Source organism: Crinia signifera, chromosome 3, assembly GCF_055691185.1.
Source record: "Crinia signifera chromosome 3, ASM5569118v1, whole genome shotgun sequence".
NCBI lineage: Eukaryota > Metazoa > Chordata > Amphibia > Anura > Myobatrachidae > Crinia > Crinia signifera.
This window is the reverse complement of record NC_139219.1, coordinates 291,578,377-291,606,102: the sequence shown is the minus strand read 5'-3', so window position 1 is coordinate 291,606,102 and position 27,726 is coordinate 291,578,377. Positions and strand designations below refer to the sequence as shown.

The following is a 27,726-nucleotide window of genomic DNA, read 5'->3' as shown; positions in this document are numbered from 1 at the left end:
TTTTACACAAAAATGCAGTTCTGGCTCAAAATTTTTCATTTTCACAAGGAATGAAGGAGACAAAGCACCCCAAAATCTGTGCCCCAATTTCTCCCGAGTACGGCAATGCCTCACATGTGACCAAAAAATACCATTTGGGTGCATGGCAGGACTCAGAAGGGAAGGAGTGATTTTTGGATTTTGCAGCTCAGATTCTGGTGGAATGTTGGTGGGTGCTATGTCGCATTAGCAAGACCCCCGAAGTACCAATACAGTGGAACCCCCCCACAAGTGACCCCATTTTGCAAACTACACCCCTCAGGGAATTCATCTAGGGGTATAGTGTACATTTCAAACCCCCAGGGGTTTCACCAATTGTGGTACAACTGGGCAGTGAAAATGAAAAATTAAATTTTTTACACAAAAATGCAGTTCTGGCTCAAAATTTTTCATTTTCACAAGGAATGAAGGAGACAAAGCACCCCAAAATCTGTGCCCCAATTTCTCCCGAGTACGGCAATGCCTCATGTGTGACCAAAAAATGGCAGGACTCAGAAGGGAAGGAGTGATATTTGGATTTTGCAGCACAGATTCTGGTGGAATGTTGGTGGGTGCTATGTCGCATTAGCATGACCCCCAAAGCACCAATACAGTGGAACCCCCCCACAAGTGACAGCATTTTGCAAACTACACCCCTCAGGGAATTCATCTAGGGGTATAGTGTACATTTCAAACCCCCAGGGGTTTCACCAATTTTGATACAACTGGGCTGTGCAAATGAAAAATTACATTTTTTACACAAAAATGCAGTTCTGGCTCAAAATTTTTCATTTTCACAAGGAATGAAGGAGACAAAGCACCCCAAAATCTGTGCCCCAATTTCTCCCGAGTACGGCAATGCCTCATATGTGACCAAAAAATACCAGTTGGGTGCATGGCAGGACTCAGAAGGGAAGGAGTGATTTTTAGATTTTGCAGCTCAGATTCTGGTGGAATGAATGGTGGGTGCTATGTGGCATTAGCAAGACCACCGAAGCACGGTGAAATGATGAACCTAATAATCCATAGATGTGTGGTATATTTTAAAACACTCCTTTATACATAGGCCGGGTTTGTCGGGGCAAGTTTCACAGTGGAAAATAGTATCCTTTCTTATTCCCTTTTTATAGCAAACTTTGCACCTTTTTTGTGTCCTGCCCTTTCTTGCAGTGGAGGGGATTTCGTTAGGAAAATGCTGCCCTGGTACAATACGGGGGCCAGTACTAGAAGTACTGGGGCCCTCTGCCTGCTGGTTCCCAAATATTAGGCCCTTTATGACTTCCTCTTGAAAGTGCATAAATTTCCCCCTCTGGCTGGTAGAACGGAATAGCACGTAAGCGTTATACAGTGCCATCTGGATTGTCACACTCAGCCGCGGTGGTGCGCGGCGGGCATATTACTCACCCGTCCGCGCCCGCCGTCGGCTAGCGTGTAGTGGTCTCCGGGTCAGCGGCAGCGGGCAGCGACAGTCTGGTGGGCAGCAGGCAGCGTGGGACGCCGACAGGTGTAGCAGTGTGTGCTGTAATGGTGCCGGGAGGCCGGTGCCGCCATCTTGGTTAAGGGCAAAATAGCAGATTGGCCCAGGTCTGAGGTTTCCTCCCATACTGACCTGACAGCCAATGGCAGCCGCCCTCTTGGGATATAGGGGATCTGCCTAGGGCTGTTCAGCGTCAGTGCAAAGAGTCTCCAGAGGCGTTCACAGCTCCCAGCTGACTCCGGCTCTCTGACTCACCTCTCCTGACCTTGGTGCCTTGCTCGTGCTCTGTGTTGGTCTAGGTTACTGCTTAACCCCATCGCTGCCAGTTCTCTCCACAGTCTGGTCTCTGCCTGTATCCCTGAGCTTCCTGGCCTAGCCCTTCAAGTCTCCTGCTTCCAAGCAATTCTTCAATCTTCATTCATCATTCATCTTCTTCCAGTCTTCAAGGATCCTTCATTTACCATCAAGTACATTCTCTTTCCGGATCCTCTTATTCTTCAAGACCCCAGCCTGCCGTCCTATGCTATTGAACTGTCATTATTCAAATGAACTTTCTTCTTCTAAAGTGCCTTGCTGGCTCAAGTATTGTTTCTCACTAACTGCCACTTTAAGGAAGTATTAAAGTGTGTATTGTTTCCATTTATGAATTCTATTATTAAACCTGCACGATTTAATCCTTCATCCTCTGGTCCGTCTCCAGTTGCTACACACCACACGACTTCATCCAGCCCTTCAGTTGTGACAGTTTGCACTGACCAGATGGAGTCGGGTGAAGTACAGGCTTCCATGACGGACGTCTTTCAAGGTATCGTGGCTCGTCTTGAACAAGTGGAAACTACCCAACGCCAAGTGGCTCAATTTCTTCAGGCCTTGTCCCCGCCCCAGGCGGCTCCCTCAGTGTCGGTGGCTCCAGCACCAGAGATTCCAGTTCCTGTTTCCACACCAGGATCCGTAGTTCCTCATCACATGCAACTCCCTACTCCCAGCAAGTATGATGGTTCGCCAAAGGCATGCCGTGGGTTCCTGAACCAATGTGATGTCCACTTCACCTTGCAGTCATCTCACTTCCCAACCTCCAAGGCAAAGGTGGCCTATATTGTGTCTCTCCTGGCAGGGTCAGCTCTGGACTGGGTGTCCCCTCTCTGGGAACGCTCTGACCCCCTGCTCAATGACTATGAAGCTTTTATTACCTCTTTTCGTCGCATCTTCGATGACCCTGGCAGAGTGTCCTCTGCCGCTACTGAAATCCTGAGGATTCGCCAGGGTAGCCGATCGGTGGGACAATATGTTGTGCAGTTCCAGACCCTGGCCTCAGAATTAAAATGGAACGAAGAGGCTCTCCTCTCCGCCTTCTGGAATGGGCTGGCAGGTCGTATCAAGGATGAATTAGCTACTCGTGACTTCCCGGCTACCTTGGTCGAGCTCATCTCTCTGTGCAACAAAGTAGATCTACGGATGCAGGAACGCCAACTAGAGAGAAATCGCTCTGATCGCCTTCGCCCTCGCTTCACTCCAAATGCTGTTCCCGTTCCTAGACCAAGTCCTTCCACAACTACACCACCTGATGAACCTATGCAGATCAATCGTTCTCGGCTCTCACTGGAAGAAAAGTCCCGTAGACGACGGGAGAATCTCTGCATGTACTGCGGGTCTTCTGCCCATTTGCTGTCCTCCTGTCCATTGCGTCCGGGAAACGGCCGCTCCTAACCTCCCCGAGGGAGGCCCGGTTAGGAGTTTTGCTTTCATCTCCCTCCTCAACTGTTTCCACCATTCCAATTACCATTGTGTGCCCTCAAGGGGAAAATAAAGTCCAGGCCCTATTGGATTCCGGAGCGGCAGGAAACTTTCTTTCTTCATCTTTCGTCTTTCAACACTCCCTGGCAGTACAACCCTTGACCCATCCCCTGGTTCTCACTGCAGTGGATGGGAGTCGTATCTGTAGTGGGCAAATCACCCTTCAAACCAATCCAGTGACAGTGCTAGTGGGTGCTCTACATCAAGAGACTCTAGAGTTCTTAGTTCTTCCTCAGTCATCACACCAGGTGGTCCTGGGTCTACCATGGCTCGCTAAACACAATCCTCATATTGATTGGACCAGCATGGAGATCAAGGCCTGGGGTACGAACTGTTTAACCACTTGCATGACTCGTATCATTCCACTCAATCAAATGAATCCTCAAGAAGAGGGAGGTTCCAGTCTTCCGTCTTCACCAGCTTCACCCTTGTCTATACCCCCACCATACCATTCTTTTTCTGATGTCTTCAGCAAGGGAGGTGCCGATTCTCTGCCCCCTCATCGTCCTTGGGACTGTCCGATAGAGTTGGTACCCGGGAAATTTCCACCACGGGGTCGTATCTACCCCTTATCTCTACCCGAGACCAAGGCTATGTCTGACTACATTCGTGAAAACTTGAATAAAGGCTTCATTCGTCCATCCACCTCGCCAGCCGGAGCGGGGTTTTTCTTCGTTAAAAAAAAAGATGGGACTCTCCGGCCATGTATCGACTATAGGGGTCTCAACGATATCACAATCAAGAACCGCTACCCATTACCCCTCATCACCGAACTCTTCGATAAGATCAGAGGGGCGTCTATTTTTACCAAACTGGATCTGAGAGGGGCGTACAACTTGATCCGAATCCGTTCCGGTGACGAGTGGAAGACGGCTTTCAACACCCGGGATGGCCACTACGAATACCTGGTGATGCCATTTGGCCTTTGCAATGCCCCGGCCGTCTTCCAACAGTTTGTAAACGACATATTTCGGGACTTACTGTATCATTCCGTCGTGGTGTATCTCGATGATATCCTCATATTCTCTCCTAACCTTCATCTCCATCGTCAAACTGTATCTGAAGTCCTGCGCCGTCTACGCCAAAATCAATTGTACTGCAAGCTAGACAAATGCGTCTTCGAGGTCACTTCCATTCCATTTCTTGGCCACATCCTCACCAGCACTGGGATAGAGATGGACCCAGAGAAAGTAAGAGCCATCCAAGACTGGACAGCGCCTACCACGCTCAAAGGTATCCAGAGGTTCCTGGGTTTCTCAAATTATTATCGTCGCTTCATCCGGGACTTCTCCACCCTTGCTGCACCCCTTACAGCTCTAACACGCAAGGGAGTAGATCCAAGTCAGTGGCCACCCGAAGCCTCGTTAGCTTTCCAACAACTAAAGAATGCATTCGTCTCTGCTCCAATTCTTCTTCAGCCGAACCTCGACAAACCCTTCATTATCGAGGTGGACGCATCCTCAGAGGGAGTCGGGGCAATCTTGTCACAGAAAGGGGAGGACCAGGAACTTCACCCCTGTGCTTTCTACTCTAAGAAGTTTCTTCCAGCGGAGAAAAATTACCCCATTGGGGAGCAAGAGTTACTAGCTGTCAAGTTAGCGTTGGAGGAGTGGCGGTACCTCCTGGAGGGGGCACGACATAAGATCACGGTATACTCTGACCATAAGAATCTCTCATTTCTCAAGCATGCCCAATGTCTTACTGCTCGTCAAGCCCGCTGGGCCATGTTCTTCGAACGATTCGATTTCCAGATCAGATTCAGACCCGGGTCGATGAATGCCAAGGCCGATGCCCTTTCACGCTCCTTCGAGACTCCGGCCGACCTAGAGACTCCTCCTCGACCAATCCTCGACCCTCTGGTTTTTGCTCAAGTTACGGTCCAACCTTCACCTCCTCCGGGCAAAACCTTTGTTCCCCTCAATCTTCGCAAAAGAGTGCTGTCCTGGGCACATGCTTCCCGTTTTGCAGGACATACTGGTGCACAGAAGACCCTAATGTTCCTGTTACGTTCATATTGGTGGCCCACCATTCGTCAAGATGTAACCAGCTTCGTCGCTTCCTGTGTAAAGTGCGCCCAGCATAAGTCCTCCAGAACATCTCCTGCCGGTCCTCTTCTACCTCTAGCCATTCCTACAGAACCATGGTCCCACTTGTCTATGGACTTTATCTGTGAACTTCCTCCCTCCAAAGGGCATACGGTAATCTGGGTGGTGGTTGACCGGTTCTCAAAAATGGCGCACTTCTTCCCATTGAAAGGTCTTACATCCGCTCCAGTTCTGGCTCAGCTCTTCATCTCCACAATCTTCAAACTTCATGGGTTGCCCAAAGAGATTATATCTGACCGTGGAGTGCAATTCGTTGCGAAGTTTTGGAGGGCCCTCTGTTCCGCTGTACAAGTCAAACTCAAGTTCTCCACTGCATTCCACCCACAAACCAACGGGCAGACGGAACGGGTCAACCAAGACTTGGAAGCCTTCATTCGTTTATTCATCTCTTCTTCTCAAGACGACTGGGTGGATCTTCTGCCTTGGGCGGAATATGCGCACAATAATTCTTATCATTCATCCTCCGGCACCACTCCCTTTTTTACTGTTTTTGGCAAACATCCCCGATCTCCAGATTTCTCAGACTTATCTTCATCCGATGTTCCTGCAGCTGCTGCTTCTTTACAACGGTTTGCGAAAATCTGGTCAGATGTTTATACCGCTCTCCTCAAAGCATCCGCTCGATACAAAAGGATGGCGGACAGGAAAAGAAGAGCGGCTCCCAAATTGAAGGTTGGAGATCGAGTGTGGCTGTCTACCCGCCACATACGCCTTCGGTTACCATCCATGAAGCTGGCTCCCCGATTCATCGGACCGTTCCCAATCACGCAAGTTATTAATCCTGTTGCATACAGACTACAGCTTCCTTCTTCCCTGAAGATCTCAAATTCTTTTCATGTGTCTCTTCTAAAGCCCTTGAGATTGAACTTATATCAAAAGAAGGTGCCTAAACCGCCCAAGATTGGTTCTGAAAGAGAGACTGAGTTCGAAGTGAGACGCATCATCGACTCACGTTGTCGCAATGCCCATCTGCAGTATCTGGTGGAGTGGCTTGGATTCGGTCCTGAGGAGAACTCCTGGGTTGATGCGGCAGATCTCCATGCTCCCCGTCTGGTGAGGCAATTCTTTCAAAGGAACCCACATAAGGTGCATGGGTGTCCTGGGGTCACCCAGAAAAGGGGGGGTACTGTCACACTCAGCCGCGGTGGTGCGCGGCGGGCATATTACTCACCCGTCCGCGCCCGCCGTCGGCTAGCGTGTAGTGGTCTCCGGGTCAGCGGCAGCGGGCAGCGACAGTCTGGTGGGCAGCAGGCAGCGTGGGACGCCGACAGGTGTAGCAGTGTGTGCTGTAATGGTGCCGGGAGGCCGGTGCCGCCATCTTGGTTAAGGGCAAAATAGCAGATTGGCCCAGGTCTGAGGTTTCCTCCCATACTGACCTGACAGCCAATGGCAGCCGCCCTCTTGGGATATAGGGGATCTGCCTAGGGCTGTTCAGCGTCAGTGCAAAGAGTCTCCAGAGGCGTTCACAGCTCCCAGCTGACTCCGGCTCTCTGACTCACCTCTCCTGACCTTGGTGCCTTGCTCGTGCTCTGTGTTGGTCTAGGTTACTGCTTAACCCCATCGCTGCCAGTTCTCTCCACAGTCTGGTCTCTGCCTGTATCCCTGAGCTTCCTGGCCTAGCCCTTCAAGTCTCCTGCTTCCAAGCAATTCTTCAATCTTCATTCATCATTCATCTTCTTCCAGTCTTCAAGGATCCTTCATTTACCATCAAGTACATTCTCTTTCCGGATCCTCTTATTCTTCAAGACCCCAGCCTGCCGTCCTATGCTATTGAACTGTCATTATTCAAATGAACTTTCTTCTTCTAAAGTGCCTTGCTGGCTCAAGTATTGTTTCTCACTAACTGCCACTTTAAGGAAGTATTAAAGTGTGTATTGTTTCCATTTATGAATTCTATTATTAAACCTGCACGATTTAATCCTTCATCCTCTGGTCCGTCTCCAGTTGCTACACACCACACGACTTCATCCAGCCCTTCAGTTGTGACATGGATGATATACACGGCCAGCTTCTTGTACCAGATTTTTGTTTTCCACAGGGGACTGTACGGCTTCAGTACCTGATCTGAAAGATCCACTCCGCCCATGTACTTATTGTAATCTAGGATACAATTAGGTTTTGAGGTGTGGGTACTGGTACCTCGTACAGGGATGGAGGTGGTACTGTCTCCATGAATTGTTGTCAGTATAAGGACATCCCTCTTGTCCTTATATTTGACCAACAACATATTTTCGGTGGATTGTGCCCTGCTTTCACCCCTTCTCAGTACTTGGGCAATGTGCGTTTTTGGGAGGCCTCTTTGGTTCTTGCGCACAGTACCGCAAGCTGCTGTACCTCTTGAACCAAGGGCCTTAAACAGGGGGATGCTAGTGTAAAAGTTATCCACATAGAGGTGATAACCTTTATCCAGGAAGGGGTGCACTAAATCCCAGACAATTTTTCCACTAACACCTACGAGGGAGGGGGGGCATTCTGGCGGTTCAATTCTTGAATCCTTCCCTTCATATACCCTAAACCTGTGGGTGTACCCTGAGGTGCTTTCACACAGTTTATACATTTTTATGCCATACCTTGCCCTCTTACTGGGAAGGTACTGGTGGAATTTAACCCTTCCTTTAAAATGTATAAGGGACTCGTCGATACAAATAAATTTTTCAGGGATGTACATCTCTGCAAATTTGGCACTGAAATGATCAATGACCGGCCTGACTTTGAATAGCCGGTCAAAGGTGGGATCATCTCTGGGTGGGCACTGTGCATTATCGGTGTAATGTAAAAATTTAAGGATTGTCTCAAAACGAGTCCGAGTCATGGCCATACGGTAAAATGGGGTGCTGTACAGAACATCTGTACTCCAATATTGCCTAATTTCTGGCTTTTTTACTATGCCCATATGTAACACCAGACCCCAAAACGTCATCATCTCTACTGCATCTACAGGGGTCCACCTAGCAAATGATGACGTGGGGTTTTGAGCAATAAACTGCTGGGCATATAAATTACTTTGGTCCACCATTAAATTTATAAAATCATCAGAGAAAAATAATTTTAAAAAGTCAATTTCTCTGAGACCTGTTGAATCAAATTGGATTCCTGGGATGGCCAAAAACTCAGGAACCTGGGGCTCAAAATTGTCTGGTGGTGGGGTCCATACGGGATCAATCATTTGGGGGGGGGGTCTCAGCTGCTCTACGGGGGCGTCTTTGAGGGGGTCCCTCATCACTAGAGGAGGAAGAGGAGCTTAAGCCGAATCCTTCAAATTCCCCGCTTGCATCACTGGCTGTGTCAGAGTCAGAGGCAAGCATGGCATATGCCTCCTCCGCTGAATGCATTCTTCTGGATGACTGGGATGACATTTGGGATGACATTTGGGATGCCATTTTTATTTTTGTGTTTCTGTAAGTGTAATGTTTCAACACGTGTATAGTGTAGGGGGGGTACAAACTTTATTTTAACACGGGGGTATGTAGTGTGTATGTAGTGCAGAAAAAAAATACTTTATACAGGAATTTGATCCCAATAAAAAAAAAAAAAATTGAAGGGGTAAAAAAAAAAAAAAAAAAAAAAGGTCCTGCGCCAAAAATTGAGCACAGATGTTGGTCAGTAACGTCCGTCACTGAACAGCGCTCAAAGGCAACAGGACACCCACAAAAGCAACGTGGGTGTAAAAACAATTAAAAAAAAAAAAATACCACAGCACTCTCCAAAAAAAAAACTGCAGAAAAAAACTGCAGAAAAAAAATGATATCAACCCTGTGCCAAAAATGCTGTTCAGTGATGTACGTCACTGATCAGCGGCCACAGGACACCCACAAAAGCAACGTGGGTGTAATAAACCACAGCACTCTCCAAAAAAAAAAACAATTTAAAAAAACTGCAGAAAAAAAATGATATCAACCCTGTGCCAAAAATGCTGTTCAGTGATGTACGTCACTGATCAGCGGCCACAGGACACCCACAAAAGCAACGTGGGTGTAATAAACCACAGCACTCTCCAAAAAAAAAAAACAATTTAAAAAAACTGCTGAAAAAAAATGATATCAACCCTGTGCCAAAAATGCTGTTCAGTGATGTACGTCACTGATCAGCGGCCACAGGACACCCACAAAAGCAACGTGGGTGTAAAAACAAAACCCCACTGCACTCTCCAAAAAAAAAAAAAAAACTGCAGATCAGTGATGCAGTGATGCAACACTGATTAGCAGTGAGGGGCAGCAGTCACACACGGGTGCAACCTGACAGGGTATATATAAAAAAAAAAACCCTGGACCCCCAAAAAGTTGCTGATCAGTTAATTAATTTAAACTGATCAGCACAAAAGGGGGGGGGGGCAGCAGGGGGGGCAGCAGTCAGTTGCACAGGCAGCACAACCTTTGGTGCAACTGACAGGTATATATATATATATATAAAAAAAAAAAAAAAAAAGTTGCTGATCAGCACAGATATACTGATCAGCACAAAAGGGGTACAGCAGACACAAAATATAGCACTCTCTATCACTCTCTGTCACTCTCTGTCACTATCTGTCACTATCTCTCACGATCTGTGACTCTATGACACTGCAGCAGCAGGACACAGGAAGTCACAAGATCCAGGAAGCATCCAGCTGCTGGCAGCACGCTACCAGCGGTGATCAGCGGTGATCAGGTAAGTATCAGGCAAGGTTCAGGTATGTATAGCACGACAGAGTGGCCGGTGACCGCTCTGCACGCAATTCCAGACCGGAATGGCGTCTGCAGCGCAGTCACCGTTAGTTTAAATGACGCGCCTTGGCTGTGATTGGTCCGTCGGTCCGACGGACCAATCACAGCCTTGGGGGCAGGTGGGGTGAGGTGGGGTGAGGTGTGGTCATCACCGGTGACCCCCTCATGCCCCCTCACCCCCGACGGTGATTGACACCTGTGTTACCGAGCGTCTGATTCGCCGGTAACACAGGAAAACGCTGCGACTGGCTGTTCACATTGAACAGCCAATCACAGCGATCGCCGACGGGGGGGAGGCATCGCCACCCCCCCTGGGCATGCAGGGACATGTCTGCTGTCAGGGACAGCAGACATGTTTAAACTGTCACCGCGTCTATAGACGCGGGGACAGTTTAAAGTCATGACGTATATATACGTCATGTGTCGGGAAGTACATCCCGGCCATGACGTATATATCCGTCAAATGTCGGGAAGGGGTTAATAATGCCGGCTGCTTTTTTGTTATGTCATAAAGGTGTGTGTTTATCAGCTTATTGTAAGTATACTATGTGTGCATAGGGGGGCTGTGTATATGTGCACTACGTGTGTGGGAGGGGACTCTGTGTACTGTGTGTGTGCATAGGGGGGCTGTGTATATGTGCACTACGTGTGTGGGAGGGGACTCTGTGTACTGTGTGTGTGCATAGGGGGGCTGTGTATATGTGCACTACGTGTGTGGGAGGGGACTCTGTGTACTGTGTGTGTGCATAGGGGGGCTGTGTATATGTGCACTACGTGTGTGGGAGGGGACTGTGTGTACTGTGTGTGTATGTGGGTGTGCAAAGGCTGTGCATATTTATACTATGTGTGGGGGGGCTCTGTATGTATGTATGTGTGTGTGTGTATACTATGGGCCTTTTTCAAATGCAATCGGCTGCATGGGGGGGCGGAGATAGGCGGGGGCGCCGGTCTGCCCCATCACCATATGGGAACGTTCCATGGGCGTTTCCATGAGAACGCTGGGCGTTCTCATGGTAATGAGGCAGTGACGCAGGTGTGTGGGGCGGGTAGCTGACATCACGAATGTCAGCTGCCCGCCCAGATCCACGCCAGCGTGCACGCAAATGTAAGTAACTTAAAAGTCACTTATATATGCGTGCACGCTAAACATCATTCGATCGTCGGTGACCATCGAATGATGTGGGCGGACACCCGAGCAATGCGAATGGATGTTTATGTAACTATCCATTTGCTGCTGTGCAGGCTAAACCGCACTTTGCTGGGGCGACAAGGGGGGGGCGTTTGCCGAGCGGGGTTTGATGGACTCGCAAGGCTACGAATTCGCAGCCTTGCGAATGAACCTGAATAACCCCCTATGTGTGGGGGCGGGCATTTGCCCCTGGGTACTTGGGGTACAAGTGTGGTGCACCCCCTAATAAAATGGGCTGCGCACGCCTATGCACACAGCTGCATCATCCGTTGGTTTATTCATATGTAGTCATTTACTCTGAGGATCAGCTCCCTGCTGTGCTCCTATATATGCACCGAGGCATGGCTTTAGTAATGTATGGGCTCACTGGGCAGCTGCCCAGGGTCCACGAATCTAGGTGCCTTCATGCAGGGGCAGATTTGGCCATCTGGAGCATTGTGAAGGCAGGCAGAGAATGCTGTGCAGCTATCCTGATTGTGAATGGCAAAGACAGTGCAGCCAGGCAGCATTCTCTACCTTCCGTCGAGCCTGCAGCCAGATAGTGAATGGCTGCGAGCATGCTGATTGGTGGATTTTTGGAACTGCCCACCAATCACAGTACTGTCATTCACTCACTGTTGAGGAATTAGTCACAAAGTGACAGGAAAACAGTGTTTGGGGGTGGTAACGGGGAATGTACTGCCAAAAGCAGGCGAGTAATAGCCATTCAGAATGCGTTTCCGGGCGTTCATAAATTAGCTGTTGCTATCTTACTTGCTACAGGAGAGCTGTCCGCATCATGAGAAAGCAGCTCAGGGGCGAAATGTAATAGGGTGCGATTTTTTAGACATGTGCGATTTTTGGTCAAAAACGGCCGAAATCGCACATTTTCCGAAAATCGCACATTTAATAGGTTGAAAATCGCGGTAAAAAATCGCACTTTTTACCGCGAAATCGCACTTTTCTAAGTGCGATTTTTAGTCACATTTCAATTCGCATCCAGATGTTTTCCCATTATAAAGTATACAACTCGCAAATGTAATAGGGTGCGATTTTTGGTCAATGTTACCAAAAATCGCAAAAAAAATAGACCAGGTTCTGACAGGCGATTTTGACAGAACCATGCACAGATCATTGAGATCTGTGCATGGTTCTGTTAATAAAAATGTGTAAAAGTGTTTTTATAAAAAAAAAAACGGCGTGGGGTACCCCCTCCTAAGCATAACCAGCCCCGGGCTCATTGAGCCGGACCTGGTTCCAAAAATACGGGGGGACAAAAAGCATAGGGGTCCCCCGTATTTCTGAAACCAGCCCCGGACTCTTGGACCGGTCCTGGTTCCAAAAATACGGGGGACAAAAAATCTGGGGGTCCCCCGTATTTTGAAACCAGCACCGGGCTCCAACAGCCCGCGGTGTCATGCCACAGCCGGGGGACACTTTTTATACAAGGTCCCCCGGCCAAAACATGAGCACCGTGGCTGGTCAGCCTTGGACGGGGTACCTGGAGGAGTGGGGACCCCCCCAATAAAGGGGTCCCCCCCCCCAGGCTTCACCCGTCCAGGGCTGAAGCCCGGGGCTGTCACCGGCGTCCGTGGCCAGTGGACGCCGGCCTGATAGGGTTAAATTCATCATACATATCATTACATTGCTTTTTACCGGCGAACTACAAGTGCCAGCAGACCTCCCCCGCATGCTGGGACTTGGAGAACCACAAGTCCCAGCATGCGGGGCATTAATGGGCCCGCTGGGACTTGTAGTCCACCTGTAAAAAGAATGTTTATAAAAAACACACACACAGAGAAGTACAAGTTTATTACACACACACACCTCAATTTTACACCAGCGTTACTTACCATTCCTGGATCCAGCGCTGGTCTGGCTGCTTTACAGCCGGCTCCCCCCGAACTGACAGGCAGCGGGGAGAAGCGGCTGTCTCCGTCGCTTCTAACAGCCTCTGTAGCGCTGTCCGAGTGCTACAGAGGCTGAGAGCGTGATTGGCTGAGCTACAGTATGCGTCTCCATGGAGACGCATAGCTCAGTCCTGATTGGCTGAGCTATGCGTCTCCATGGAGACGCATACTGTAGCTCAGCCAATCACGCTCTCAGCCTCTGTAGCACTCGGACAGCGCTACAGAGGCTGTTAGAAGCGACGGAGACAGCCGCTTCTCCCCGCTGCCTGTCAGTTCGGGGGGAGCCGGCTGTAAAGCAGCCAGACCAGCGCTGGATCCAGGAATGGTAAGTAACGCTGGTGTAAAATTGAGGTGTGTGTGTGTAATAAACTTGTACTTCTCTGTGTGTGTGTTTTTTATAAACATTCTTTTTACAGGTGGACTACAAGTCCCAGCGGGCCCATTAATGCCCCGCATGCTGGGACTTGTGGTTCTCCAAGTCCCAGCATGCGGGGGAGGTCTGCTGGCACTTGTAGTTCGCCGGTAAAAAGCAATGTAATGATATGTATGATGAATTTAACCCTATCAGGCCGGCGTCCACTGGCCACGGACGCCGGTGACAGCCCCGGGCTTCAGCCCTGGACGGGTGAAGCCTGGGGGGGGGGGACCCCTTTATTGGGGGGGTCCCCACTCCTCCAGGTACCCCGTCCAAGGCTGACCAGCCACGGTGCTCATGTTTTGGCCGGGGGACCTTGTATAAAAAGTGTCCCCCGGCTGTGGCATGACACCGCGGGCTGTTGGAGCCCGGTGCTGGTTTCAAAATACGGGGGACCCCCAGATTTTTTGTCCCCCGTATTTTTGGAACCAGGACCGGTCCAAGAGTCCGGGGCTGGTTTCAGAAATACGGGGGACCCCTATGCTTTTTGTCCCCCCGTATTTTTGGAACCAGGTCCGGCTCAATGAGCCCGGGGCTGGTTATGCTTAGGAGGGGGGACCCCACGCCGTTTTTTTTTTAACTTTTTTTTTTTAGCACAAAATCGCATTTATGAAAATGCGCACATTTTCATGACTGAAAATGCGCACATTTTCATGACTAAAAATCGCGGCAAATCGCGGCAAATCGCATTTTTTGCCGCTAATTCGCATCTCATTACATATGCGAATTCGCGGCAAAAAACGCGATTTTTAAAGGTGCGATTTGGTGCGATTTTTTTTTTAGTCTAAAAAAACGCACCCTATTACATTTCGCCCCAGATGTAATCTGTGAGATGTCCTGATGTGGAAGATCCGGTCCAGGATTTAGAACAGCAGCAGCAGGGCAAGAGAGTTCCAGTCCAGTTTTTATAATCTGTATTGTGAATCACTCTCTGCTGATTAACAGCACCTGTTACTTCCGCTTATATGTTTGTCCAGAGCAGGGGGTCATTGCTCCCGATGCCTAAAAGTGGCTGGGTGATAGGTGGGGACTACATTAGGTGTTCTCTGGAGTATATCCTTACTGTGGGAAATCTGCTATGCTGTAACTAAATAATTGTCATGCTGTTACCTTGTATGCTGTCTACCTACAAATAAAGAACAAGACTTCACTGCTATCCAGTCTATGTGATTCCTTGTCACATTGCATTGTTATTAAATGCGGCCCTAAGATTTATACCTAGCATAGTGGTAGTTGTCCATGCCAATCTCTTATCTGCAATAAACACAGGGATCAGGGCCAAGAGCCCACATCCCAATGGACTTCAGCGGGACCCACTGTACAACAATTCCATAGTTTGAAATGATTACTGTGCAATGCTCTTTTGCTGGCATTGACCGCGCTCAGTGTTGTGGCCAGGAAGCCTGCTCCTTGACTTCTCTTCATGCAATCACAGTATTCAACTGTGCCTTCCACGGGGGAAATCCTGGGACATCACATATTTCCCTCTGCTGATAAATTAGCTGGTCAAAGCTTGTGAACTTAAAATCCACATTTGTTCACTTCTCCGTGGCTTTATAAGATACTTTGTGTGCAAGTGCAACTGCTCACAAACTCCTGCATTCAGCCTGTGACCTCATGGGTAAAGCATAGAGTGAACTACTGTTACAGTGTATCACCCACACTGTGTACAGGAAGCGGAGTCAGTGGATAACGTGTAACTTTGCCTCCTTCCTCCTTGTTACCCTGACTTCAAACACTCCATGATAATACAATCACTCTGTTTCCCAACAAAGATCTAATTGTACCTCCCTCCCACCCTGGCACTTGGCCGTGTGTAGTGACGTTGCATAAATATATTTTGGATTGCTGCCTAGTGAGTGTAAAAGGGAGACTCAGGCTAGGCGTCGTGCAATGATACCGGTTTTCGTGTTTTGAAGACTGTTTAGTGTTCTAGAATGTTTATAGCTTGTGGGGAGTTGAAGATCAAACACAGTAAAGATAATTTATGAAACGTGGCTACATTTCCCTTCTCCCAAATCTGTTACCTGTATAACAAAGAGCGGCACTGTCCTGTAAATGTGCCCTGTGCTACTTTATTGCAGCGCTCTTGGTCCCGGCTTAAATGAACAAACCAAAGTCCACCATACAGACGATCTAGGACCACCACTTTCACGTAGCACTTAGATTAGTCTAATTGCTCTCTTTAAACTACACATCTGTTAATCATTACCGTCTGCACCCAAAAATGAAGATTCCTGATTGACGCAAATCACAGAAATCTTTTATGACCTGGAAGGATTATTTATCAAACTATATTTGCAGCTATACCCCCTGTAAACACCATTTTCCAGGTTAGACACAAATATTAAGTACCCAGTGCATGTACTGTATGATGGAGGGAGCGCAGCAAATATTTCTGATTCCCACTGCGATCCCTCCAGTGATGCACACATCCGCGTTCTCCAGTAGGTTTCTATGGGGATGCGATGTTGCCTGATTTACCAATATCCGGAATGCAAGTATATCGGATATTGGCCTCCGCAGCTACCGGATGTGGTTGCTGTGCAGCGCGGACAACATTGACCACACATATGCAGAACTCCCAGCAGCCAACAGAGCATATTGCAGGGACAAAACTCTATTTGGGTGCAGATTGATGCTTGCCACCAGGACCCCACACAGTTCACGTTTTCCAGGTCAGTGGGCAGGTGCACTAATTACTGACTGGCATTTTAAAAGATCCACAGGTGGAGCTAATTATTTCACTTGTGATTCTGTGAGGAGACCTGCAAAACATGCACTGTGTGGGGTCCTGAGGACCGACTTTGAGAACCTGTGGCATATGCCAATGGGATTCTGGGTGGTAAGATCCCAGGCAGATTGCATTGAATATGCGATTAATCATAAATCGGCCCCTAAGTCATCAGAACAGAGGCTCCGATAAGACCACAGAAATCCATAAGAATCGAAGTGATCGCACATGCAGTCTCTTTCCTCTTAGGTTCAGCCCCCGGCTGCACTCCTATGTATGCACCGAGGCATGGCTATAGTAATGTATGGGCTCAATGGGCAGCTGCCCAGGGACTAAAGGCCCCCATACATTAGGCCGACTTGTTCTTAGGACAAGTCGGACCCAATTCTCCTGTGAGCCGCCCGGGAGCTCCCCGGGAGGCTCACACACAATTTGGCACTTGATGAGCCAAATTTGACGTGTGATAAATCGCTTGCGATTTATCACATGTCGGGGCGCAGGGGGCGGGCGGTGAGTGTCAGGGGGCGGCAGTGCTCTTATCAGGGGGAGCAGTGGGGCGGGCAGCGGGTCCCTGAGTGCTAAGCTGGTGGCGCCGGGGAGTGCTGACCTGGCCGGGCGGTGATGATGATCATAGATATCAGCACAGCAGCGCTGCAGGACGGGACGCGCAGTGGCGGGTATTAGATTTTAAAATACCTGTCAAATGACTGGCTGGCTGAGAGCTCAGCCAATCAGAGAACGGCTAGTCATTTGACAGGAATTTTAAAATCTAATACCCGCCACTGCGCGTCCCGTCCCGCAGTGCTGCTGTGCTGATATCTATGATCCTCACCGCCCGGCCCGGTCAGCACTCCGCGGCGCCGCCAGCTTAGCACTCAGGGACCCGCTGCCCGCCCCACTGCTCCCCCGGTGTCTGCATGCATATGCCTGTCAGGTGGGCAGGCATATGCATACAGGGAGGTCGGACGTGATCGTATGTACTGACCATCCGACCTCCCTGATCCGGTCCGATAAGCACGGGACCGCGCATCGGATCGGATCAGATATCACACACCTGCGATTTTGGGCCGATTTCACCCGATTATCGGCACAAAGTGCCGAAATCGGATGAAATCGTCCCAAAATCGCATAGTGTATGGGGGCCTTAAGAATCTGGCCTGCAGCTAGATAGTGAATGTCTGCTATCATGCTGATTGGTTGATTTCTGGAACTGCCCACCAATCAGAATGCTGTTGAGGAATTAGTTGCAAAGTGAGTGACAGGAAGACAACGTTTGGGGGTGGTAACAAGGAGCGTACAGTCAAATGTAGGGATGGCATGGCCATTCAGACATCATTTCTTGGGCATGCATAAATTAGCTGTTGCTGTCTTACTTGCTCGTTAAGAGCTCTCCATATTGTGCGTGTCTACAGAGGTACTCAGAATCTGCGACAGAACCTGATTTGCAACAGTGGTACTGATGTATTAGCAGTTGTACATCGTTGGATGGATATAATGAAACAGCAGTGGACCGCCCTATTCTCAGGTTCATTTCTGCCCATATTAGCTTATAATTGTAATTGTGAATGCCAAAAGATAGCAACAGCAACAGCAATTGCAAGAACAACCACATCGGATATAGGCCCACACTGCAGTCAGGGACATATTCCCTTTTTCCATTATCAAAAATAACCCTGGATTCTGCACAGGGACGTGAACTGTCCTGGGTGTTTTGCTAGTGAGAACGCATCTCAAGGAAAAATCCTGGGTCGACTTCCCCGCCAATCAAACCTGGGTTGGACCTGGGATGCTCCTGGGTCCAGGGGCAGTGTAAACGGGTAAGCCGGGTCAATGCGTCCAAGGTCCCGTTCAATGCAATGTAAAAGCCGCCGCTAGGAGATGCTCTCATCTCCCAGCCCCAGCCTCCCAATGATGTCACCCACCCAGCATTATGCCATATCGCACCCAGGTACAAAACCCTGGGTGCGACCCGGCTTGTCTAGTGGAAAAGGGGTAATAGTTAAGGCTTGGACTGCTTGTGGAATTCTACAATGTAAAATCCTCACTGCTTTCCTGATGTAGCCTATTATACAATACAATCACTATTTGGTATATTTGAGTAGCAGTTGGATAATATTTACACTGCCCACATTTAAGTATGTCCCAAGGTTCAAATACAGGTTGTCTTTATATCTGGAGTTTCTTTATTGTTGTCCACTTATCTTTATTGATTCCCACTTATCATCCTGTGCTCTGATAAGTGCATACATTACTTCACACAGAGGCATGCAACAGAAATACAGTACTTACTTTTAGCACAATTTGCTGGGTAAAATATTGCACCTAGATATAGCAATAGGTACCCTTAATACTCAGAGAAGCCGTGACGATTGGCTTGGGGGCTTTCCATATATTTTCAAATATATGTAATGTAACCAAATCTCTGAATTCCATGTAGATTTAAATCTGGTTCCTGATATCACACAGTGTGCTGGGGGAAACAAAGTGTGTTCTGTTTTCTTGCTGAAGATGACCCCTCCCTTTCCCAGACCTAAGCGATATCGCTAAACGAGTTGAGTGTCTGCCAGTATACACAGTGGTGCAAGTAGGAAAATTGACTTAGTGGTACTGTGCGTGAAAAATGGGCGTGGTCAGGGGCGTGGTCATATGACACTAGGGGGAGTGGCTAGAATATTGCACGCCGAAGGCACATGGCCAAAATTCACACAGTAATGCCTGTTACGCGTCACACACCCAATACATATGACCCATGCCATAATGCCCATTACACATTATGCCCCACACCATAATGCTCATTACACCGCACAACTGATTACTAATATACCCCCACAGTGCCAGATATGCCTCCAGTGCCAGATATCATATGTGCCACACTTATGCCCCCACAGTGCCAGATATCATATTCCCCCAGTGCCAGATATCATATTCCCCCAGTGCCAGATATCATATGCCCCCAGTGCCAGATATCATATGTCCCACAGTGCAACACATATGCACCCAGTGCCAGATATCATATGCCCCCACAGTGCCAGATATCATATGCCCCCACAGTGCCAGATAACATATGCCCCCACAGTGCAACACATATGCCCCCAGTGCCAGATGTCATATGCCCCACAGTGCCAGATGCCATATGCCCCACAGTGCCAGATGCCATATGCCCCAGTGCCAGATGCCATATGCCCCACAGTGCCAGATGCCATATGCCCCACAGTGCCAGATGCCATATGCCCCACAGTGCCAGATGCCATATGCCCCACAGTGCCAGATGCCATATGCCCCACACAGTGCCAGATGCCATATGCCCCACAGTGCCAGATGCCCCACAGTGCCAGATGCCATATGCCCCACAGTGCCAGATGCCATATGCCCCACAGTGCCATATGCCCCACAGTGCCAGATGCCATATGCCCCACAGTGCCAGATGCCATATGCCCCCACAGTGCCAGATGCCATATGCCCCCACAGTGCCAGATGCCATATGCCCCCACAGTGCCAGATGCCATATGCCCCACAGTGCCAGATGCCATATGCCCCACAGTGCCAGATGCCATATGCCCCACAGTGTCAGATGCCCCACAGTGCCAGATGCCATATGCCCCACAGTGCCAGATGCCATATGCCCCACAGTGCCAGATGCCATATGCTTCACAGTGCCAGATGCCATATGCCCCACAGTGCCAAATATCATTACTTACATAGCCAAGCCTGGGAAATGTAAAATACATGTATATTTCTGGGCATGCTTACTGCTGGCAAAGTAACAGTCTGTTACTTTGCCAGCAGTAAGCAAGCCCAGAAATATACATGTAACTAACAGTGCCATCTAGAAACATGATGGAAACATAAGCTAGCAGCAGCGCAGCCATACTTACAATATAGTAATACACACTCCGGAGGCCGCTCCACTACATCTAAGGCGGCCTTCCGTTTGCTGCGTCACAGCCACACGCAGAGACTACAGAGGAGTCCCGCCGGCACCAAGTGGTCTGGCCGCGGCGCCGGCGACGTCCTCTGAAGATTTTAAGCGCTGCGCTGATGCGGCACGCAGGACGCGCCGGCACAATTACATCATTGTGTATTCCGGCGCATGCGCAGTCAGCGCTGCCCGTAGTTTTCTTATGGCGGTACGGGGTACCGGCGGTTTATGATATAGCGGTACGCCGTACCACCCCGTACCGCCTCAATTGCACCCCTGAGTATACAGTATATATCTGGGCATAGGGAACTAGCATTAGGGATGGCCATCAACCACTGGTGATTCCAAAACATCAATTTAAGTGTGTATGTTGGCTGGACAAAAAAAGTGAAAAACCCAGTCGACATGTTGACTGTCGACCTTCCCCATATCGACCTAATGCTTGTGTTGACCTAATGACCCTGTCGACTGCCCACGATTGCCATCACCTGTGGGGAGCTAGGTAATTGATAAGAAAGGTGTCTCATGGAGAGGGTCAGTTAGGCAAGAATGCAGGGTGTGGATCGTATTGTAGACCCGACTTAGGTCAACAGTCGATAGGTCGACACCCTTGGGTCGACAGGCAACTAGGTCGACACGGTTCTAGGTTTACATGGATGAAGGTTGACAGGTGTCTAGGTTGACGTGGGTTTAAGTCGACAAATGCGTTAGGTCGACAAGTCGTGAGGTCGACATGGTTTTTTTTCACTGTTTTTTTACCCGATTGTCCACACAGTCGACATGGACACAGTTGGAAGTCAACCGCAGCCCCTCAAATCTCGGCACACTATTTTATTCTCCCACCACATCCGAGTGGATGCTAGGGCATGAAATACCGCCTGTCGGCACATGTCGGCTCAAAAAAACTGTGAAAAAACCCATGTCGACCTTGCGACCTGTCGACCTAACCCATGTCGACCTTGCGACCTGTCGACATGACCCATGTCAACCTAAAATCATGTCGACATTGTCCCATGTCGACCTAGGCACTTGTCGACCTTCATCCATGTCGACCTAGAACCCTGTCGACCCAATGGTGTCGACCTAATGACTGTTGCCCTAAGTCGGGTCAACAATACGACCGTATCCCAGTATGCATTATAAATTCCCACTACCCATTATTAATCAGAAATCTGAGGGTGTGTTTGTGTGTCTGACCTGTGGCACTGTGTGCCTGTATAATAGTGCTGACCACAGGCAGCATTCCATTCCCCCATTTACAGTAGCACGGAATCATGTCAACACCAATGAGTCTACAGTTACAGTGGCTGCAAACAGTGGGATGAAACCTTACACCAGTGCCAGTATATGAATGGGCCTCTAAGAATATGTTTTGCAATTTAAATATTTTTCATTGACAAAAACAAAATACCCCCAAAGTAACTGCCGTGAAATCCAGGAGCGTATACTTCTCCTGAAAGCAGGGATATCAGCTGTCATTTTCAATTAACTGTTTCTTCGCTGGGCTGGCAGCAAAATATGTTCCAGCTGAAGGTTCTGGCAGGATAAGCAGTACACTCATCAGAAACAGCTGCTATGAAATTGGTTTGTGTTTCCAATCTCCATGCTGGGCTTCAGTTCATATTTACTTGTGTGTTTCTGCATTTATAGCGCCGCGAAGGCTTGGAGCGCTTCACTTATCAGACAAAGCGAGCGGAACATCTAATACAGCACTCATTCCAGATGCTCGGGCAGAAGAGGCATAGCTGGATCAAGCCTCTGCTGGGCCTAAAGCACAGTGTACATTCTAGGGCCCCAGTACATGAACTTCTCCTGCCAGCCTCAGTAACACTTTGAAATCACTGTAAGCAGATCAGCCAAGTTCCCTGGGAAATCCTGCAGTCTTCCAGATTTTGTTTTGGACACATGATTACAATACACATTTTCTTCTGCATTCTATAGCCTGGGAGGATTGCAACCAGAATGTCTTGTTAACAACATTGTTTGCATTTCCTATGTCCCCTGAACTCTGATTGGTTGCTGGAGTTCATGGAAAGAAAGGAGTTGGGATGATGCAATGAGAGCTGCTGCTGTGTGAAAAGGTTATAAGGCGTCTATACATTTATTTGGCTTGAACCTTAGCATACACTTTAAGCTAGCTTAACTAAAGAATAACTGACGCTGACACAATAAAGACACGGACACCATAACAATTAGATTTAAAGGGCATAGTATATTTATTATGTGGTATGACCCTTCTTCGTAAAGGGCTGGCAATAAGGCGTCACGGCGCCCAGCTCTAGTCACATCAAAAATGGCGGCGACTTAAACGTCCCAACTGACTGATATTAACATGGGGACGACTGAGACGGCCCCATCCGACTAAGGCACAACCTAACGCTGGGAAGTCTCACCACCCCTTCTCTGGCTGGTGTGGACACTCCGCTGACGAAGTGCCCACAGCGCCCCCCCGCAAAGGCAGGACACCCCGCCGTCTTTCCCGGGGGTAGTGCCTCCCAGCGCCCTCTCATGCCACAAGTGACCGCTGGACCGTGACGCCCTACCGCCCCAGTTCTGATAATGGTAAATGTACCAATGAATTGACTATAAATTTGAAATGCCAAAGGCAAGGGAGGGTGGGTGGGGCTGAAGAACTTTTCCAAGAGGAAGCATTTCCTGTAAGAACCTGCCTATATACCCCTCTCCTAAGCTCACGCCCCTAAGCTCTCCCATAGTCTAACCACAAAACTGAAACTAACTTTAGGCAACTAGCAGTCATTAACTCTTTCCTGCCAACCCAAAAAATGTAATCCTCTTAAGTACGCTCTGGCTTAGGCAGCCCTCGCTTTATCTAAGGCGTCTATACATTTATTTGGCTTGAACCTTAGCATACACTTTAAGCTAGCTTAACTAAAGAATAACTGACGCTGACACAATAAAGACACGGACACCATAACAATTAGATTTAAAGGGCATAGTATATTTATTATGTGGTATGACCCTTCTTCGTAAAGGGCTGGCAATAAGGCGTCACGGCGCCCAGCTCTAGTCACATCAAAAATGGCGGCGACTTAAACGCCCCAACTGACTGATATTAACATGGGGACGACTGAGACGGCCCCATCCGACTAAGGCACAACCTAACGCTGGGAAGTCTCACCACCCCTTCTCTGGCTGGTGTGGACACTCCGCTGACGAAGTGCCCACAGCGCCCCCCCGCAAAGGCAGGACACCCCGCCGTCTTTCCCGGGGGTAGTGCCTCCCAGCGCCCTCTCATGCCACAAGTGACCGCTGGACCGTGACGCCCTACCGCCACCGCCAGGCTCTTAAGAGATTAACTAGATGAGCTCTAAGAGCCGCCGCATGCCACCCGCAAAGACCTACCTAAGTGTCCGTTATCCTAAACTAAAACTGAACTATACCTCAACAAAACCCCCTATTCTTATTGAAGGGGAGCCTGAAAGAAAAAGTTCCTAACCGTTAGAAATTATACATTGCATTGATTAGTATGACAAGGTAAGTTAGTACAATGGACCCAAGTGAAGTCGAAAACTTGATAAAAACCTCTCGTGTGTCCCGGAAGGGGGAGGTGGGCCAAATTGAAATTAATAAGGACCCACGGAGGTAAAAATTGCAAGAAAGTCCTTCACACCCCTGATTCCGGAACACTAGCTGTTCCAAAACCAGCGGGTAAACAGCATTTTTGGGTCAGCGCCACAGGCGCACTACATCCAAATCTTATCTACCTTAAATAAATCCTAATTGCAGCGGACTTCCATCGTCCCCATTGCCTGAACGGAAGAGTCAGGAAGCCTGCTGGCCGCTGCGCAGGTAGCTGCCCGCACAGGCAGTTTCAGCACTAAATATTGCAGCCGCCGCAATGCTTGCGGCGGCGACGCCAAAAGTGGATCAGCACCAAAAACCCAGGATAATATCCAGGGCCTTTTTTGAAGAGCTGGCACTGTCCGAATACCTAGAGGAGGAATTCCGCTTCCCCCTGGCCGATGCGTGAGTGAAGCCTGCACGGAAACCAGTTTCTCTCTTGACAGCATGTGGTGGGGGGGCGTCGGGACTGCATCCAACCCGGCTGACGGCAGGGATCCAGAAGACTCCACCGGATCCTGGGTAACACCTCGGAGGAAACAAAAGAAAATGTTAAACCCTGCTAAAGTAACGAACAAGGTTCCCACAAACGGGGGATGCGCGCGACTAATGAAGGGGGGGGTGTTGCCACAGTAATGTATGCGTGGCACAGCTGGCCAACAACACTATACACTGACAACGAGGGGAGGAACCCCCTGGCCATGAGGACCAACCCATACCAATATTGAAAATGCAAGCGCCGGCCCCGCTACCCCCTCATGCTAAGCTAACGCGCCCTCGATCTGAGCTATTTCCAGGAGAGAGGTATAGGCCGGCCGATGGGGCTGTCACCAATATTTTGGGCGTTGCCAAGGCCTGGTGGGGCCCCACATGGATGGTCTTTGAAGTTTGGAAAAACATAGATGGTTTAGGCCGATGTCAACTAGTTTGGACACGATGTGGAAGAGCCAGATGGCTTCCCCCCCATCGATGTCAAGCATAAAATAGTTTTTTGTACCGGCCTTTGCCTTGGCTGCGGAGGGAAGCTCCGAGCAGGCACCTGTGAAGCCCGCACTGCATTCCGTCTACGTGGCAATGGCCGACCATCGATATGTAACACCCATCGGCTGTCATCCACCATCGATGGTCGGTTGCCATTTCCCCAATGGTGGCAAGGGCGACGGTGGCCTACCCTGCCCTTTTATAGCATGGTCACAGGTGGGAATTGAATGTCCATGTGGGCTGGGGAGGGGGAGGGGGGTGGGAGTTGGGAAGCGCGGGAAATTGGACGGGCGAAATAGGTGTCCTGGCCACCGGGAGCGTATGCTGCTGGGAGGGGTAAGGCCACCAGGAGGACGGGCTGGATTGGGACCAGTCCCCCTGCCCGTATCCCTGGGCCGGGTATGGCCCAGGGGTGTGGCAAAATTGGCAAGCACTGGGACTGGGCGGACACCAGCCTGAGCAATTCGGGAGCCAGAGCCGCAGGGGCCCCGGCCCAGGTATCCCGCGCCAAGCCCGCTGGGGCCTGGCGTGGAGTGGGGGCTGGCACCACGGTTGCCCGGCAGGGGGCCAGGGCGCGAGGTAGGGGGCCGCAAAGTCCGCCACCCCCTGGACCCCGCGGGCAGTGGTGGAGCGGTCACCGGTGCTCGCAGGCACCGGTGAGATAAGCGGTCCCCTTTGTGGGAAGGACGGGTGGGGATACCCGACCCCAGGCCCGGGAGGGGCCTGTACCACAGGGAATTCGCTGCTGGGGTGAAAGGGGGTGCTGGATGGCTGACCCGGCAGGCCCGGCACGGCCCCAACCAGGGCTGAATGAGGCCCCTTATTTTATGGCGGCAGATGGGGGTGGGGGCAGGCCTGGAACGGGGGTACCTGCGGGTGACCGTGCACCCGGGAGCCGCCATCTTGCGTGGCGGCATTAAACGCTGCACCCCCCCCTGACCTGGCACCGGGTGGGAGATTTGCGGAGTGCAGTGGGATGGGGTTGGATCGCCCGCCCGGAGGTGCCGGGGTCGGGCATAGACGCGCGGGCGGAAATACCGCCCATCGCGTCATAGCCCAGTGCTGACCGGCTGTACAGGGGCGCTAGCCACACGTGGATGCCGGCGCCCGGCGGGGACGCAGTAGGGGGACGGAGGAAAGTGGCGGGCGGTAAGAGAGGGCCCGCGGGAGGCACAAGGGAAGGGGCGGGGGGATGGCGCCGCCGCGAGGCAGCAGTGGCTGTGCCGGATCCGGGTGCCCGGATCGGGCCCTGGTAGTATCCGGCAGGGGGGGGACGGGGGGACAGCATGCTGTGGGCTACGGAAAGGGTGCGGATTTGGGGGGAGACGGGACATGCTGTAATGAGGTGGGGGGGGGGGGGAGAGGAGGCACACTATCCCTGGAAGGGAAGGTGGTATCCAGAAAACAGGCAGGGAGGGGGGCCTGAGTGCTGGGGATGGGACACGCTGGATAACAGCACTGCTTGGCCACGGGGATAAATATCAGCTGCACAGGCAGGCACTTAGCTTTGAGGAGAAGCTGCTGGGCTGTGCTGCATGCTGCTGGGCTGTGCTGCATGCTGCTGGGCTGTGACTGCATGCTGCTGGGCTGTGACTGCATGCTGCTGGGCTGTGACTGCATGCTGCTGGGCTGTGACTGCATGCTGCTGGGCTGTGACTGCATGCTGCTGGGCTGTGACTGCATGCTGCTGGGCTGTGACTGCATGCATGCTGCTGGGCTGAAGAACTTTTCCAAGAGGAAGCATTTCCTGTAAGAACCTGCCTATATACCCCTCTCCTAAGCTCACGCCCCTAAGCTCTCCCATAGTCTAACCACAAAACTGAAACTAACTTTAGGCAACTAGCAGTCATTAACTCTTTCCTGCCAACCCAAAAAATGTAATCCTCTTAAGTACGCTCTGGCTTAGGCAGCCCTCGCTTTATCTTCTTTAGATGGATGCTCACATGGTTCAGACTCGAGGGACATTGTAGTGTATGTGTTTGTATTGCTTTGGCTGACATTCTGCAGGGTTGGCTTGGCAGATCTGCAGTATACACAAGATTTCCCAATATGTATAATAAAGATGTACTGTAGCCGTGCTCATCATTGCTACAATCAGGCCATTCTAGTTCACGCAGGTCCACAAAGTACTAGTAGTCAAGTGGTCTTGGATAGGTGGTGGAACTCCTTTCCTCTTACACCGACCCCCCCCCCCCCCCAGGGGCGGATTTAGGGATGAGGGCACCCCTAGGCACAACAATAATGTTTACTAAGTAGGACAGTTTATAGGGGCAGTAGCTGCATGTCCTATCCATTTACACTCTATTTAAGATGGAATATAGTACAGTACAGTGGATATTTTGCAGTTATTGGTACATTTTGGGCTGACAGTACTATCACAGGCATCCAAGTGCCGCCCCCAAACATGTGCCGCCCCTAGGCCGGTGCCTCACGTGCCTAATGGGAAATTCGGCTCTGCCCCCCCCCCCCTTCCCTAACTAGGCAGAGCCTAGACCAGTGCCAGGGAATTTGTGCCCTACCTCCCATAAAGGTATAATGGTCCCACAAGTAAGCGATGTAGTCAAATAATAGTAAAGGCTCCCATACACGGTCCGTTCCCAGACCGTCCGTTTTGTACTATGAGATGCGCGCTCCCGCACATCTCATTGTACGGTACAAAAAGTATGTGCTGCACATACTTTTTGTACTAGGTACACATCGCATCGGATCACAGTGCATGCACACTGCATGCACTAGGGATCCGGTCCGATACGATGTGTGCTAATTAAGTCCCAAACGGATCCGTTAAACGGACCGTGTATGGGCCCCTTAACTCCAATTAAAATCACAACACACAGTAGCATAACCATATACACATTATGCCGCATGCAGTGCCCTTGATTTATATTAAATCACACAGTATTGCCCCTTATACACATTT

At 50.1% G+C, this 27,726-nt stretch overlaps 1 protein-coding gene across 1 annotated transcript in view; it reads right to left on the bottom strand.

The window, feature by feature from the left end:
* Window positions 1–20,337, bottom strand: part of PPP2R3A (protein phosphatase 2 regulatory subunit B''alpha) — a 194,274-nt gene extending 173,937 nt beyond the window's left edge. Inside the window, exon 1 of the mRNA XM_083178444.1 lies at window positions 20,200–20,337. The gene's annotated coding sequence lies outside the window, so the exon portion shown is untranslated. The remainder of the gene's footprint in view (window positions 1–20,199) is intronic.
* Between the last annotated feature and the right edge of the window lie 7,389 nt (window positions 20,338–27,726).